Source organism: Gymnoscopelus microlampas, assembly GCF_963454915.1.
Source record: "Gymnoscopelus microlampas genome assembly, chromosome: 7".
NCBI lineage: Eukaryota > Metazoa > Chordata > Actinopteri > Myctophiformes > Myctophidae > Gymnoscopelus > Gymnoscopelus microlampas.
This window is the reverse complement of record NC_139944.1, coordinates 14736445-14753047: the sequence shown is the minus strand read 5'-3', so window position 1 is coordinate 14753047 and position 16603 is coordinate 14736445.

Genomic DNA, 16603 nt, shown 5'->3' with positions numbered 1-16603 from the left:
GGAATAGAATGTCCACTCCAGGTCTGGTTAGATTTCAACTTAAAGATGTTTATTTTTCTTCTGTTTACAAATAGATACATTAAAAGAAAACTAAACTTGTCTTGTAGGCTAATAGAATAAAATTAAAGATCACAAAATAAATCTCCCGCACGCAAGCAAGGTCTAAAGACTGTGTGCTTCTCAGGCTGTCACGCCCCCTAGCATGACTCACCTCTCCTTATAAAGAGACCTGCGATGGTGCTTGGGTGGTGCAGTGGTAAAGTCCCTGCCCACCACCAAGCAGGTTGCATCCGGCTTTGTCAAGTGTCTGCACGAACACACGTACGGGGGAAGCCGGGCTGGGAGGGTGATACTTGTCATTGCATGTACTCCTACGGCCTGGGGCGGCACCTGTCAGCGGGGAGTGTTGGGCGGGAGGAGAAGGACGAAGGTTCTACGTCCTCCTGGTGGGGGCTCCTCACTGGCAGGTAAGCCAGTAGGATAACTCAGCAGTGACAACACACAAATGTGTGTGGGGAGGAAATAATTGGCATAACGACTAAATTAGGGAGAAAAAGGGGTACAAAATAAAAATTATAATAATAATAAATAAATAAAGAGACCTGCGGAGGGTTGAGCACACTACAGCCATTAGTAGACACACACCACTATACTGCCCTGCCAAGCCAAAGAGCAGTAACTACGTTTTTGGACACACCGACTTATTTGGGTTGCCCAAAGGTCAAATTAGCCTTTTTGATGTTGGGGGATAAACAATTACCTCAAGAACAGATGTACAATTAGTGTAATATCACTTATATGCCAATATCTCATTTGGCTGACCAGTTGAATGACTTTTAAACCCATTTTTCAGTGATTTTTGTTTTCGTAGTTACTGCACTCTGCCTTGGCAGGGCAGTATACAAGAAGGACAATAAATAAATACAACATTATTATTGAATATATAAACTAAACAATTGGCTCCTACACTGTTTGTTACAAGCAAATGTGTTCATTATAAATATGATACATTTTATGAATATTATAAGTAGTTTAGTTTCCACACTCCAGGCCTAGGGTAAACATATTGTATTATCTACACAAATAAAATACACATGCTATTAAGTTAATAATAATAATAATAATATGCCAGTCATATTGCTTCAAACTACTTCTTGAGCAACATGGAAGGAGATGACAGTAATAATAATAATAGCTCAGATTTATATAGCACTTTTCTAAGTATGTAAAGTTACTTTACATAAAGAAAAGGAAGGAACCAACTTTATAAAAAAAAAACAGTAAAAGATAAGTGCTACTGTAGATTAAAATGATAAAGCAGTGAAAGTATTAAACAATATATGATGCGTGCACAATCGGATTGGTGTTTTATAATAATTTATGATTCTATATCACGGCCAGTGGTGTAGTGGGGATCTTCACAGGGGCAGCACTATTTCAATGAAGTCACACACACGTACGCATACACACACACACACACACACACACACACACACACACACACACACACACACACACACACACACACACACACACACACACAATGTGATAATTAGTGTAGCTGAAGCTGAATGTGTGACTCCAGGCGCTAAATAGTTAAATCAGTAGGTCTAGTGTCAACACACTAATGTTGACATTCTGTCTGTCAGAGAACTATTACATGTTGGTTGATGGAGACCACATTTAGAGTCTGTTAGTCTATAGCAGTAGTTTTCAAATGTCATTTGTAGCTTCATGAACTGTTGTCATAATTGTGTTTATGCTTTCAGCTGCTAGCATAAAAGGCCTCTCCATCTTATTGTCTTAATAATATCCAACTTAATCTATTAAAACCGGGAAAGCATTCGTTTCATTTTAGATTTTAGCTATAAGTAGGTGGCCAGTGACTTTGGCCATTTTCCTTCCACACCTCCTGCATGGAGCGTGTGACCCGAGATCATGTTGGTTCGAATCCAGCACACAACACCAATGGTTGTGATAATTGTGGAAGTTAAATGGTGGATTTGTGGATAGGACTCTATATGAACAAACTTGTTGTATCAACAAAACGCATCGCATTCTGTTTGTGTGACATGCATGATCTGCAAAGGTTTTGAAAGTGAAACTGGCCAAAGTCACTGGCCACCTACTGTAGCTTCTCAGAAAACTCTAAGGATTTAGAACAGTTGAACAGTAGAACAGCAGAGACGTGCAGAGAGATTTGGAGAGGCAGGGGCTGGAATTTCAAAAGGGCACATGCACGGACACATGCACGCGCGCGCAGCACGCGTGCATGTGTCCCCCCTGCGCGCGCAAAGCGCGCGCGCGAAATTTTGCCGATATTCGGCGGATTCGGGTACTTTTTTACCCGTTTTTTATTACTTTATTTCGGTTTTAGGGTTAGGTTAGGGTTATAGATATATAATAAAAAACATTAAAACAAACTTTTTTTAATATTTTTTTTTATTGGTGGCTTTGGATAAAACATTGGTGGCTATAGCCACCGAAACCCCCGCCTAACGACGCCACTTATTCTTCTGTATAATGAGTACTTTTACTTAAGTAAAGAAATTGAGTACTTTTCCCACCACTGCTGCTGACACAGACAGAGAGTGCGAGAGAGAGAGAGAGGGAGAGAGAGATATATATAGGCTCCTGCTTGACAAGTAATTTCAAATTAACAGCTATGTATATATTTTTTTTGTCCATGATACATACCTAATCTGTCTCAAACAATTGGTCCGTGTTCTGCGTGCATTCACTGCGTTCAGTTGTGCCCTCAGTTAGGTCTCGATTGTGTATAATATACTTCGTTTGCCGGGCGGTATCGCGCACCCAAAAAATATCCGATCCACAAGCTCACAATGCCTGGCGTTGCGACGCGTTGTGAGCTTGTAAATCAACTATAATTCTGCGCGAGCACTGCACGGCACGGGGCTCAATTAAGTAAGCTTTACTGCAGGTGCGAGGCCAACGGGCGCGCAGGGGTTTCTACAGTTTACAGTCAGAAGAGACAAGGGCACTTTTTACCGACAGACAAAAGGGCAGGGGCTCAAGCCCCCTTTGATGTCTATGTGTGCACGTGCATGTAGAACAGTGGTTCTCACAAATGGCAGATCTACAAGCTCACAGCGTGTCATTTGGTGTCGCGCTGCAAGATTCTACATCTGCTATCTTTGAAAATCTTGAAAATGTTTTAAAAAATGTTGAATCATTTTGATCATTTTGGGGGTCGTTGGCCCAAAAATGTTTGAGATCTGCTGGTTTGGAAGGAATTTGTAGACTTGGCCTCAGGTCTTAATGGGTTAATGTCCCTGTATCACCTTCTATGTGACGTTTCCTCTTTCAATGACAACTTCCCTGTTCTGTAGAGTCTTTGCAACATCAGTTCAGCATGTGTGGTTAACCCTCTCTCTCTCTCTCTCTCTCTCTCTCTCTCTCTCTCTCTCTCTCTCCGCCACTTTTTCTGAATAGGAAATGAAACGTGTATCTGATGCTGTGTGACGGCCATAGCTGAGTGGTTAGTGAGCCCGCCTAGGGAGCCAGAGGCCTGGTTGCCCCAGGTTCCATTCCAGGCCAGGCCAGCATATGTGTCGATGAAATGAAATTTGTCCCTGAGCAAGACTCTTAACCCCTAATTGCTCACAGGTTCTCATTGGAAACAAGACCGTAAGGACTTTCATGAACGACCTGTTAAAAGGAATTATCCTTATTTATCCTTATCTACTAAACAACTAGACTAAATCTCAATCTACAGACAAGGACCGTTGACAGACAGAACCCATTAAAAGGTAAGGACTGAACCAGAAAATCAAACACAATTACATCGTACAATAGAACTGTATATGACTATAGTTTAAGATGATGCTGGTGAAATATTTTAAAATGTTTTCATAAGAACAAAAGTCTATTGAAAGCAGTTTGTGAAGACAAATAATATATATCAGGTGTTTCACTGGGATGGGGTGGCAGTGTGTGATACTGAATGATATAGACTGGGATCAGTTTGCTCTGCAGGGAGATGATCCACTAGAACGGATAAGGAAACAGTGATGCATGTACTGTATGTGTGTGTGCAAATTACAGGATACAGTAGGCGGGCTCTAGACCGGATCAGAGCTCTGAACAGTAAATAGAAACTAGTCTTTCCACAACACTGCAGAAAGCCTGGTGACATGAGGTTAGAACAACAAGGCAGACATCGAGGCCTTGAGGCCTGTGAGGCACAACCCAGTGAGCTGCTGTCTGAGTTGCATACTGATGGGTGGCAGAATCACTTATAATATAACTTTTAAATGTTATCATACTAAATACTTGAATATTGATAAATGTATTTTTGATTCAAAAACATCAACATGATTCAATGGAGCTAACTTAGCTTCTTAGCTTGACGAGAAGGATCAAGGAGAGTCAATGGGAATGCACATGTGTGTGAGGGGCGGTTCCCTGGGCAGTCCATGTGTGAAACTCCTGGTTTTGTGACTTGCCTAAAATGTATCTAAAGGCAAGCCACACCATTGTGGTTGATCAGATCTGTGTCAACTTTTCAGTGTGATCTGTGTACAGTGATTACATTCACGCTGGTTTAACGCTTATGGAATGAAGCTTCATGAACTGCTTTCATAATGGTGTTTATGCCTTCTGCTGCTAATATAAAAGGCCTCTCCATCTTAAAGTCTTATTAATATCCAACTTATTGTCCCATTCTTGTCCCAACTCCATTAGTGGTATGCCAAATACCACTAATGAAAATCCACTAATGAAAATGTAAGACTATTTCAATACAAATGAATGACAAGAATGTATTACACTGTTAATACATTTGATTCTACGTCCTCTGATATGTTTAAATGTGGCACGCAAAGGGACTTCTAGTACTGTGAGAAAGTTAGAAAAACTTGTGAGAATAGAGGTTTTTAATTTAGGAATTGAATATGCGCAGTTGTGTTCACATCTATCATTTGTTTGTTTCAAAATTTGGTGGAAATAAAATATTTAACAGGACGGCAAATCATTTTTTCATCCTTGGTATATAAAAATCTGAAACTGAAAAAATAAAGAAAAAACTTCCATCCAAAACACTAATGAAATATTACTTAAGTTAAGTATAGAGTGAACAATGGCAGAGGACAGTAAGGAATAAAATCAATTGAATGAACTATGGAGTTACATTTATGAGGCCGTGTAGAATTGTGTGTGTGTGTGTGTGTGTGTGTGTGTGTGTGTGTGTGTGTGTGTGTGTGTGTGTGTGTGTGTGTGTGTGTGTGTGTGTGTGTGTGTGTGCATGATTATGTGTGTGAGCATGATTGTGTGTGTGTGTGCATGCATGTGTTTCTTTCTTTTTTTAATAAAAGATTTCATCCCACAATTTTTGTAACCCATTTTTTCCACCCAGTGCCAATTGCCGTAGCGCGTGGAAGGAACACGTTATTCCAACCAGTTCCTTTCCCCTCCATCAGGCGCCCTGGCTGACCAGGGGGAGGCAGTACAGAGACCAGGATTACTGCATGTTTTTTGTGAGGGGACAAGGGGACACGGGGAGAACATGCAAACTCCACACAGAAAGGCCCTTTCGCCAACCCTTAGGGTATGGGCACCGATGGAGGAGAGAACACGCCCCCAGCGCCACCACAGCGTCCCTGGTGGGAATTGTACCCAGGACCTTCAAGCTGTGAGGCGACAGCGCTACCGACTGCGCCTCCGTGCCCCCCATGTTTTTCTTTCTAGACCCTCCTTTGATGAGGTTGATCAAAAAAGGAGAAAGGGAAAAGAAGAAAAGGGTTCATAGAAAGGAATACCAGCACTCACTTAAGTCCTTTTAGGCTCTTATTTATTTAGGTCATAGCTCCCCAGCAAGCAGCGTCAAACCGGACGTTTCGGCCCAGAGGCCTTCCTCAGCGTATAGTGACAACATCCTGTTTCTGTGTCATTTATAAAGGGGACCTTGGTGCCACGCACAGAGCGGTCCGGGTAACAACACAATAGGACAGCCATTTTTTAACAAAACTTTTTAACACTTTTTAACAAGCTAGGTCACCATTAAATAGTAAATGCATATACTCACACAAGAAGAAAAAGAAGAAAATTACATAGATCATTTTTTTAGCAGTAAGGCACCAGTTTTAAACCTTTGTCTGTGCGAGTCCCTCAGTACTCCTTTATAAAGACAGACTCAGATTTCAGTCAAGATTTACACATTTGTAGAAAACTGCATAAACATTTTTTAAAACATTTTTTAAAAATACCGTAGTATACACTGTGTCACTCGAAAAAGAGGCATTCAACTCATTAGTACCATTAATTCATTACTCAAAAATATAATCATAGCTCATTTCACTCTGAAGTGGTCTGCTCTGTCTATTTTTCACCACAATAAATCCTATAAGAAACAACCTAGTAAGAGTTCTTCATTTAAACCTTTAGGGTGTTCTGTTTGGAGAGAGTGTATCCACCATGCCTCTCGTTGCAGTAAACGTTTTTCACGATCCCCACCTCTTTTTAAGGGCAGTACTGCCTCAATACCCTGAAACCTTAAAGCACAGACTTCATGTCCCACCGCATTAAAATGTCTAGCTACAGGTGATTTTTCATCTTTATTCCTGATATTACTTTTATGCTCTGAAATTCTAACTTTAAGTTCTCTTTTGGTTTTACCCACATAGCACAGGCCACAAGGGCATTTTAGTAGATAAACCACAAACTTAGTTTTACAGGTGATGATGCTTTTAACATCAATCTTTTTTTTCCTGAATGTGGATGTAATACATGATTACCTCTGATCATTGCATTGCAATGAACACAGTTGTGACAAGGAAAGTTGCCCGTAGGCAAATCAGACATAAAATGTTGCGGTGGAACATGACAGTCTGCCCTCACTAGAGAATCCCTCACATTTTTGGCACGCTTATGTGCAAAGATGGGGGACTCCTTGAACATATGACCCACACTAGGATCACTCGATAACACATACCAGTATTTCTTAACAGCATTCTTAATGTCAATACACAAAGGGGAATAGGTTGTGGACAAAACTAACTTAGACTCCCCTGCACGAGCAGGTTTTGGAGTTAGCAAGCTGGACCTATCTTTCTCTCGAGCTCTCTGTACATTAACACATAGCACTTTATCACTATAACCCTTAGTTTTGAAACGATCGCACAAGTCCTTAGCTTGTCTTTCGAAGGCACTGTCAGTACTGCAGATTCTTTTCGTTCTCAATAATTGACTATAAGGTAAACTTCTCTTTAACCCCGACGGGTGATAACTAGAAAAATGTAAATAATTGTTTCTATCAGTTTGTTTTCTGTAGACACAAGTGGAAATCTCATCTAGCTCTCTCTGTACTAATACATCCAGGAATGACACTGATTCTCTACTAGACTCTAAAGTGAAGGATATCGATGGCATTCTAGAATTTATATAAACCTTAAACTCCTCCAACTGTTCCACTGACCCAGAAAAAAATGAAAAAAAACGTCATCAATATATCTAAACCAACATTTTATCCAAGGAGAAAAAGGATTGTTATTGTACACAAAGTCACACTCAAATTTTCCCATGAATAAATTGGCGTAATTTGGGGAGCAGGGACTTCCCATGCTCACCCCTTGACACTGTAAATAATAAGAGTTCTCAAATTTAAAATAATTCTTGTTTAACACAAGTCTAGTCAGCTCAGTGAGAAAATCAGTAGGGGGAGTTTTAGCTTCTCTCTGGTTCAAAAAATAAGTTAGGGCCTCAAGCCCTTCTATGAGGAACATTCGTGTACAGGCTAGTTACATCCATAGTACACAGGAGATCTGAGTTGAGAGTGTTATGAATCGAATCTAATTTATTTAAAAAGTCTGTAGTATCTTTAACAAAAGAAGGAAGTTTGACTACTAACTGTTTGATATGTAGATCTATATATTTGGACATGGGTTCAGTCAAAGACTGAGTTCCTGCTACTATAGGACGCCCCGGAATCGGTTCAACCAAAGTCTTATGTATTTTTGGAAGAGTGTAAAAAATAGGTCGTACAGGATGTATTTGATACATGAAGTCATATTCATTTTTTGAAATGAGTTGGTCATCCAGTGCCCTCTTAAGAAAAAGCTGTATTTCTTGTGCAAACTTCGCAGTAGGATCACTGCTTAAAGGTGTATAAAAGACACTATTACTTAACTGTTTTGAAATTTCAGCTCTGTAGGAAGTTTTATTCAACAACACTATCGCACCACCTTTGTCAGCATTATGTATAACGATTGTCTCATCTTTAGATAAATTAGCCAAAGCTAGCCTCTCTTGAGGAGTCACATTAGAGTTCACTTTTGACTGTTTGTTAGCATGCAAAACAGAAAAAACATTTTGTTCAACAAGTCTGCAAAAAGTTGCTACAGAGTGATTAAAACACGGAGGGATAAACGTACTTTTCGGTCTAAGTGTTCGTTTATTTTCAGAACTCTCAGGTTCTTTCTCACGGTTAGTTAGTAGTCCATGCGTTGTATTCGGAGCCTCTTTAACAAAGAAGGCTCTCAACTTGACAGACCTGAAAAATTTAAAGAGTTCTACTCTCGTTTGGAACGAGTCAGCTTTTTTGAGTGGAACGAAGGACAAACCTTTAGAAAGGATGGCGGTCTCGTGCTCGGTTAATGTTCTGTTCGACAAGTTGATCACGTTCTCCCCCTGCCCCCCCTCTTGGCTCCTCTGCCTTGGACGCTGTCTCTTTCCCCCTCTGCGGGTTGGCCGGTGTCTTTTTCGGCGGTCCATGATCTGGTTTGGATCCACCTTTGGGGTGCCCCTCGAAAAGGGACAGGTGCTGGTTGGCTCCTGTTGGTGTAAGATCGTCTCTGGTTGTCAGTTGCCAACTCGTCGGCGGATTGGTCACTCGAAGAGCCGTAATCTTCTCTCTGCTGCGTGTAGCGTGGCGTTTTCACCCCCGACAGCCACAAATAGACCAAATATTTTTTGTAGTCTAGAGTGTCTCTGCGGTATTTGTAGAGTTTTATCTCGGCAATCTCTTGCTCGTATGTCTCAATCATTGTCTTGCACTGTTCTTCAATTTATTTTAACTGTTGCGTGCTCAACATTCCATTCATAGTGCTTTTTAATTCCGTTAATTCAGAGCGAGTCTTTACAAGTTCGTCATTCGAAAACTCGATTAACAGTAGCATCAGGTCTAAAGAGCACTTGTTTAGTACCTCACACCACTTCTTGCAGAGGCTGTCGCTTTGTCTTCCCAGCGTCGGCTCTTTGTTGATCCTGAGACCCCTCGGGATTCGTTTGTTTCGCCAGTATTGCGATAGCGTGGACCCCTGCAGGTTCATCCGGGTCTCTTTTTGTAGGGGTTGTTCGAGGCGCCTGGACGCCGATGCGACTGAATCCACGACGAGATGGGTTTCGTCTAGTGGAAATAAGATGTTCTCCGAATCTGAGTCAGAGAACGCGAAGGTGGAAGCCCTCGCTTCGGTGAGTTTATCAATCTCTTGGTATGACATGATACTGTGTGCTGGGGGAGGTGCGTTGCTCCGTAAACAGGATAACTTGAAAAAGAAGAAGGAAGCAAGCACTCATGAGACGAGTTTTCGACGTTTCAAAGTACAGGGTGCACGGTTCGAGTAGACAATGTTCATAGAAAGGAATACCAGCACTCACTTAAGTCCTTTTAGGCTCTTATTTATTTAGGTCATAGCTCCCCAGCAAGCAGCGTCAAACCGGACGTTTCGGCCCAGAGGCCTTCCTCAGCGTATAGTGACAACATCCTGTTTCTGTGTCATTTATAAAGGGGACCTTGGTGCCACGCACAGAGCGGTCCGGGTAACAACACAATAGGACAGCCATTTTTTAACAAAACTTTTTAACACTTTTTAACAAGCTAGGTCACCATTAAATAGTAAATGCATATACTCACACAAGAAGAAAAAGAAGAAAATTACATAGATCATTTTTTTAGCAGTAAGGCACCAGTTTTAAACCTTTGCCTGTGCGAGTCCCTCAGTACTCCTTTATAAAGACAGACTCAGATTTCAGTCAAGATTTACACATTTGTAGAAAACTGCATAAACATTTTTTAAAACATTTTTTTTTAAATACCGTAGTATACACTGTGTCACTCGAAAAAGAGGCATTCAACTCATTAGTACCATTAATTCATTACTCAAAAATATAATCATAGCTCATTTCACTCTGAAGTGGTCTGCTCTGTCTATTTTTCACCACAATAAATCCTATAAGAAACAACCTAGTAAGAGTTCTTCATTTAAACCTTTAGGGTGTTCTGTTTGGAGAGAGTGTATCCACCATGCCTCTCGTTGCAGTAAACGTTTTTCACGATCCCCACCTCTTTTTAAGGGCAGTACTGCCTCAATACCCTGAAACCTTAAAGCACAGACTTCATGTCCCACCGCATTAAAATGTCTAGCTACAGGTGATTTTTCATCTTTATTCCTGATATTACTTTTATGCTCTGAAATTCTAACTTTAAGTTCTCTTTTGGTTTTACCCACATAGCACAAGTTGTGCCTACGGGCAACTTTCCTTGTCACAACTGTGTTCATTGCAATGCAATGATCAGAGGTAATCGTGTATTACATCCACATTCAGGAAAAAAGATTGATGTTAAAAGCATCATCACCTGTAAAACTAAGTTTGTGGTTTATCTACTAAAATGCCCTTGTGGCCTGTGCTATGTGGGTAAAACCAAAAGAGAACTTAAAGTTAGAATTTCAGAGCATAAAAGTAATATCAGGAATAAAGATGAAAAATCACCTGTAGCTAGACATTTTAATGCCGTGGGACATGAAGTCTGTGCTTTAAGGTTTCAGGGTATTGAGGCAGTACTGCCCTTAAAAAGAGGTGGGGATCGTGAAAAACGTTTACTGCAACGAGAGGCATGGTGGATACACTCTCTCCAAACAGAACACCCTAAAGGTTTAAATGAAGAACTCTTACTAGGTTGTTTCTTATAGGATTTATTGTGGTGAAAAATAGACAGAGCAGACAACTTCAGAGTGAAATGAGCTATGATTATATTTTTGAGTAATGAATTAATGGTACTAATGAGTTGAATGCCTCTTTTTCGAGTGACACAGTGTATACTACGGTATTTTTAAAAAATGTTTTAAAAAATGTTTATGCAGTTTTCTACAAATGTGTAAATCTTGACTGAAATCTGAGTCTGTCTTTATAAAGGAGTACTGAGGGACTCGCACAGACAAAGGTTTAAAACTGGTGCCTTACTGCTAAAAAAATGATCTATGTAATTTTCTTCTTTTTCTTCTTGTGTGAGTATATGCATTTACTATTTAATGGTGACCTAGCTTGTTAAAAAGTGTTAAAAAGTTTTGTTAAAAAATGGCTGTCCTATTGTGTTGTTACCCGGACCGCTCTGTGCGTGGCACCAAGGTCCCCTTTATAAATGACACAGAAACAGGATGTTGTCACTATACGCTGAGGAAGGCCTCTGGGCCGAAACGTCCGGTTTGACGCTGCTTGCTGGGGAGCTATGACCTAAATAAATAAGAGCCTAAAAGGACTTAAGTGAGTGCTGGTATTCCTTTCTATGAACATTGTCTACTCGAACCGTGCACCCTGTACTTTGAAACGTTGAAAACTCGTCTCATGAGTGCTTGCTTCCTTCTTCTTTTTCAAAAGAAGAAAAGGGAACACAAAAATAAGAAAGAAAAGAAAAAGAGGGGAGGAACAGGGGAAGAATGGAGGTGGGGGGGGGGGGGGGGGGGGCTCAGTCAGGGGGAAGAGTTTGTAGTGAGTTGAAGTAGGTTATAAATGGATCCCATTTATGGGAAAACATTGCGGAGTTGCCCTTTACTGAATATTTGATCTTTTCCAACTTAAAGGTAGAGTATGTGATATTCTTTGTTTAAAACAAAACGTTTTGTTAAAAGGTCAAAGCACTATATTCTGATAGTAATCATTGGAATGGAGTGTTTGTTCAGTAACAGGAGTCTCCATGTCTCTCCAGCTCTTTAATAAACAGAAAATACATGTTGAGGTAGGTGACAAAATCTCAGCCAATCAGGAGAGAGTACCCATTGATCAGCTTTTTTATAGAGTTCCAGTTCCAATTTTGTCTGCTCATTTTTTCCAATTTCCCTTGTTTACTGTATCCTGACTGAGTTCTATATCCTGATTGGATCAAATTGATATCCCGAAAATGCATTTTCTGTTTAATAAAGAGGTGGAGAGACATGGTGACACCTGTTTCTGAACAAACACTCTATAGCAATGAGTACTATCAGAATATAGAGCTATTTAACACTTATTTAACCAAAGAAAATCACTTACCCTACCTTTAATATATGACATTACATCCCTGAGCCACATGGACGTGGATGGAGCTTTGGAAGACTTCCATAAAAGTAGAATACAAAGTCTCACCAATAATAATAATAATAATACACTTTATTTGTATAGCACCTTTCATGCCATGAAATGCAGCTCAAAGTGCTTTACAGAGCAAGAATACACTTACAGTTACAACCAATTTAAAAATAAGGCAAAAAGAAAAGAAAAGCAAAAGCATAAAACAACATCTTACTATCTTACTCTCTTATCTTACAATCTTACTAACTTACTACTATCTTACTACTATATAATTGACAAAAGCTCCGAACGTTCGTCCGGGGTGTGCAAGCACAGGATCACTCCATTTGCCCCGAAACTTGCCACAGACTGTTGATCAGAGCTATGGCTATTTTTTGGCATCTTACCCCACCTCGATCAGTGATCGGACTCTCGGTCTGATTGATTCTCTGATTTGCCTATCAGACCCTCAGCCTGATCTGGTAGGTTGCCATAGCAACCAGATACAGGAAGTCTGACCTCTTTATCACATGACCGAGGTTGGGAGGTTGGGAGGATGTGACTAGAGGTTAGGACCGCAAAGCAAAGCGGGGAGGGAGGAGAGGGGAGGAGAGGAGCCGAGAGGAGAGGAGAGGCCAGAGAGGCCGGACTTCGTATGACGTGTGTGCAGAGCTATAATTAGGCCATGCATTGAATGTGAGATTGCAGTAGGGACAAACAAGGGTGAAAGACTCCTTCCTCCCAAGGATCCCTCACCATGACAGAAGTGAAGAGCTTCCCTTCACATTATGCAGACGCCAGTTCCCTGTCAGGTTAGCTTTCTCCGTTACCATCACTAAAGGTCAAGGCCAGGAGAATGACAGAGTTTGGAAGGGATGACAGAGGAAATGTTTGTAGACGATGACGAGTGGTGGTTTAAACGATGGTGCAATAGCAATGGTGTCTTAACTTTGAGCCAAGAAGACACCAGCCAAGTAAATAGGGAAGAACTTGAACAATACAATGTGGGCATGGATAAAGAGGATGATGATGTGAATCTGTTACACACACCACTAAAGCACGAGGAGGAAATTGACTATTTATAAGCGGCCCTGACATCTGATCTAGTTAAAATAATAGCACATTTTCATAATAGCAATTTGGAATCTACCATTAGTTTTTGGATACGATGTGGCAAAAAGGGTAAACAGTGGACCTTTTGCGGCCGTTCTACCGATTCCGGGAGACCTCGCAGTGGAACCTCATCTCGGCGCTGTATAGCAGAGTGAGAGGTTCGTAATGGGGCTAGTGTTAACTGTGCCACCCACTTGACTTATTATGACTTATATTTTTATAGTTATAGTGCTCAGTGTGAACGGCCCTTAACTGTCCCAACAGGCATTTTGTCTCCCGTGCTACCAACAGATATTCACACAGCAAACACTAAACTAACAGGTAAAAAAAAAAAAAACTTTCTATGTGGCATAACTAAAAACACTAGCCTGTGGTAGAAGAAAATAACAAAAGAGCCAAACATTGAATTACAGGCTGTAGATTTCAAAACTGGATACAATTTGATGTAGGTATGTAGCCTACAGTTGGCCTGTGAGCATGGTCATGGTGAGTTTATTTTTGAGTTTATTTTCATAGCCAGTGTGGCGGTTTCTTTAATACTCCATTACACAGAATTGTTGTGATATCCAACATGTGTGTGCAGTGAAGACATGTCTTCAGTCTTTCACTGAGTGGAACTCTCGCATTTAACATATGAACTCCATCCATCAACTTGATGCTATCTGGAAGATTGACTGGAGGTGTGGTGGTCAATGGGCGCCATCTGGTGGACACACGGGGGAATGTGTCAACACTGTCAACAGTAAAACATTACAACATAATGTTTCAGCAGGCCAGTGTTATGCCAAGTTGTGTTGCCCTGTCAGAATAATGATCCCTCTTCATAGGAGCGTGTTATCCTCTATTACTGTGATTTTCCAGAGGTCCTTGAACATAGAGTAACGGAGCCAATGTGTCACAAGTAAAGTCATCTGCTAGAAGAACCATCTGGCATGAGAAGTTGATTAAAATAGATTGCAAATATCGATTCATGAATTATGCAAATTAATCAGAATCTATCTATCTATCTATCTATTAGTGATGTGCTGGTCAGGATTTTTTCTTTTTACCCGATCTGCCTCTGATCCGACCTGCACCTGAACCAACCCAAAGAAATGTGTTAATTAGTGACCCAACCCACCTCCTTTGTGTCTGAGGCTTACCCATACCCGCCCCGACCACGCATCAATTCCACCTATCTATTTCTTGCATCATCTTGTCCATACAGTAGTGATAGTTTTCATTTTAGTTAGTGTGTCAAGTTACACAATGCAAACATAATTTAGATACATATTAGGCAGTAGTGGACAAAGTACCAGTATTTGAGTCAAAGTATAGATAGTCCTGGTCAAATATTACTCCACTACAAGGGAAGGTTACCCAGTCAAATGGGTAGGCCACTTGAGTTAAAGTACTGGAGTAGCTACTTACTTTCTTTTAAAAATGCTTAAGTATTCAAAATGGCAACCTCACAATCGGCTTAGTGGTTAATTCATAATGTACTTTTATGTACCCTTCCTAAATATGTAGTGGAGACAAAAAGTACAATATTTGTCTTTTAAATGTGGTGGAGTGAAAGTATCCTAAAATACAAATACTCAAGTAAAGTACAGATACTCAAAAAAAATGAACTTAAGTACAGTACTCATGTACTTTGTTACTGTTCACCACTAATATTAAGCCTAAATATATACACACACACATATTGATAACATTTAGAAGTTCTGTGTGTAGGAATCATACACAGCACCTTCAAGCACCTCATTTGATATGAACGATGTAATGCAAGAACATCTCTATGTTTTTATTGTATAGTATTACAGCTGCAATGTTGAGGAACAAAAAATAGTTTTAGTTATATTTGTTAGTTTTATTTGTGTTCTGTAACAATTATGTATAATCTTGAAATCTTGAATTTTATAGGCCTTCAAACGGACACAAAACAGTTGCGATTCTGTCGAAATGGACACTCAGTTTCTGTTGAACACGTTCCTATAAACAGGATTATGGAGGATGATGGGCTGTACAATGACAGCGCTGCAAGCTCTGACACCACTCCCTAACTGCTCTCTCCATACAGAGTTTTATGCCAAGCTGTTAAATATTCTTTTGTGATTCATTCCAGGTAGTTCAGTAGTACCGGTCAATGTACAGGCAGAACGTCAGAAGTCTTACTGCTCTCTCCATACAGAGTTTTATGCCAAGCTGTTAAATATTCTTTTGTGATTCATTCCAGGTAGTTCAGTAGTACCGGTCAATGTACAGTCAGAAGTCTTCGATCAAATATCTTGTCCGTTTCAAGAGCATTGTGTGTACAGGTACGTATTTTATATTTTATTTTTGTTGACATAATAGAGGTATGTTGACATTTGTGGAATTTATAATCTAAAGTATAGAATTTATTGAGGTTTCTCAATTTCATTCATGAATTGGATGCAAAGTGATCACGGTTTCTATCTTTCATTGTACTGCGTTCTTTTGTATTGCAAGACATTTATGTTTAAAGGAGAACTTCACCCATTTTCAGCCTTATCTTCGTATAATTGGTCCTCACTAATGCTCATTATAAGATGGTGACATCATCAATGAGGATTCCAAGCTAATAGAGACTCCAGCCTTTCCCTTCCTGAAAAGTTAGCATGGTATAATAGAAGCCATTGTTTTTGCATTAATAAAAGACAAAATAAAAAGTTGGAAATCTTGTCTGAAATCCAAACCTGCCTATCGATAATGTCACAGGCAGGCAGGTTTCTGAACGGTCTACAGCCCTCCTCTGAGACACAAGTAGACAAAAATGGTACCATATTATATTGAGCATTAGTGAGGACCAATTATATGAAAATAGGTGTTCCTTTTAGATTATGATTGCTATTTTTTATGTTTTTTTTTTTTTTCAGTTTCACCCCTTTTAAAACTTCTAGATGGCCAGTAAACCTGAGATTGCAGATCCCCCATTCAAACCTACATCACCAGTGTGGAAACATTTTGGTTGTCCGATAAGGGGTGGTAAGCCTGACGATACACAAACAATTTGTCGGATTTGTCACAAAATATATCCTCGGCCGGCGTCAGGCAGCACTTCAAATATGCGAGGACACATCAAAACTCGTCATCCTGACATTGATCTCAGTGGCGAACTAACAAAAAACCACCAACAGGTACAGCAACTTTTATGGGGGAGAAAAATACACAATGGGTGTGCGTCTTTGACAGCTTAACGGTAAATGATCAA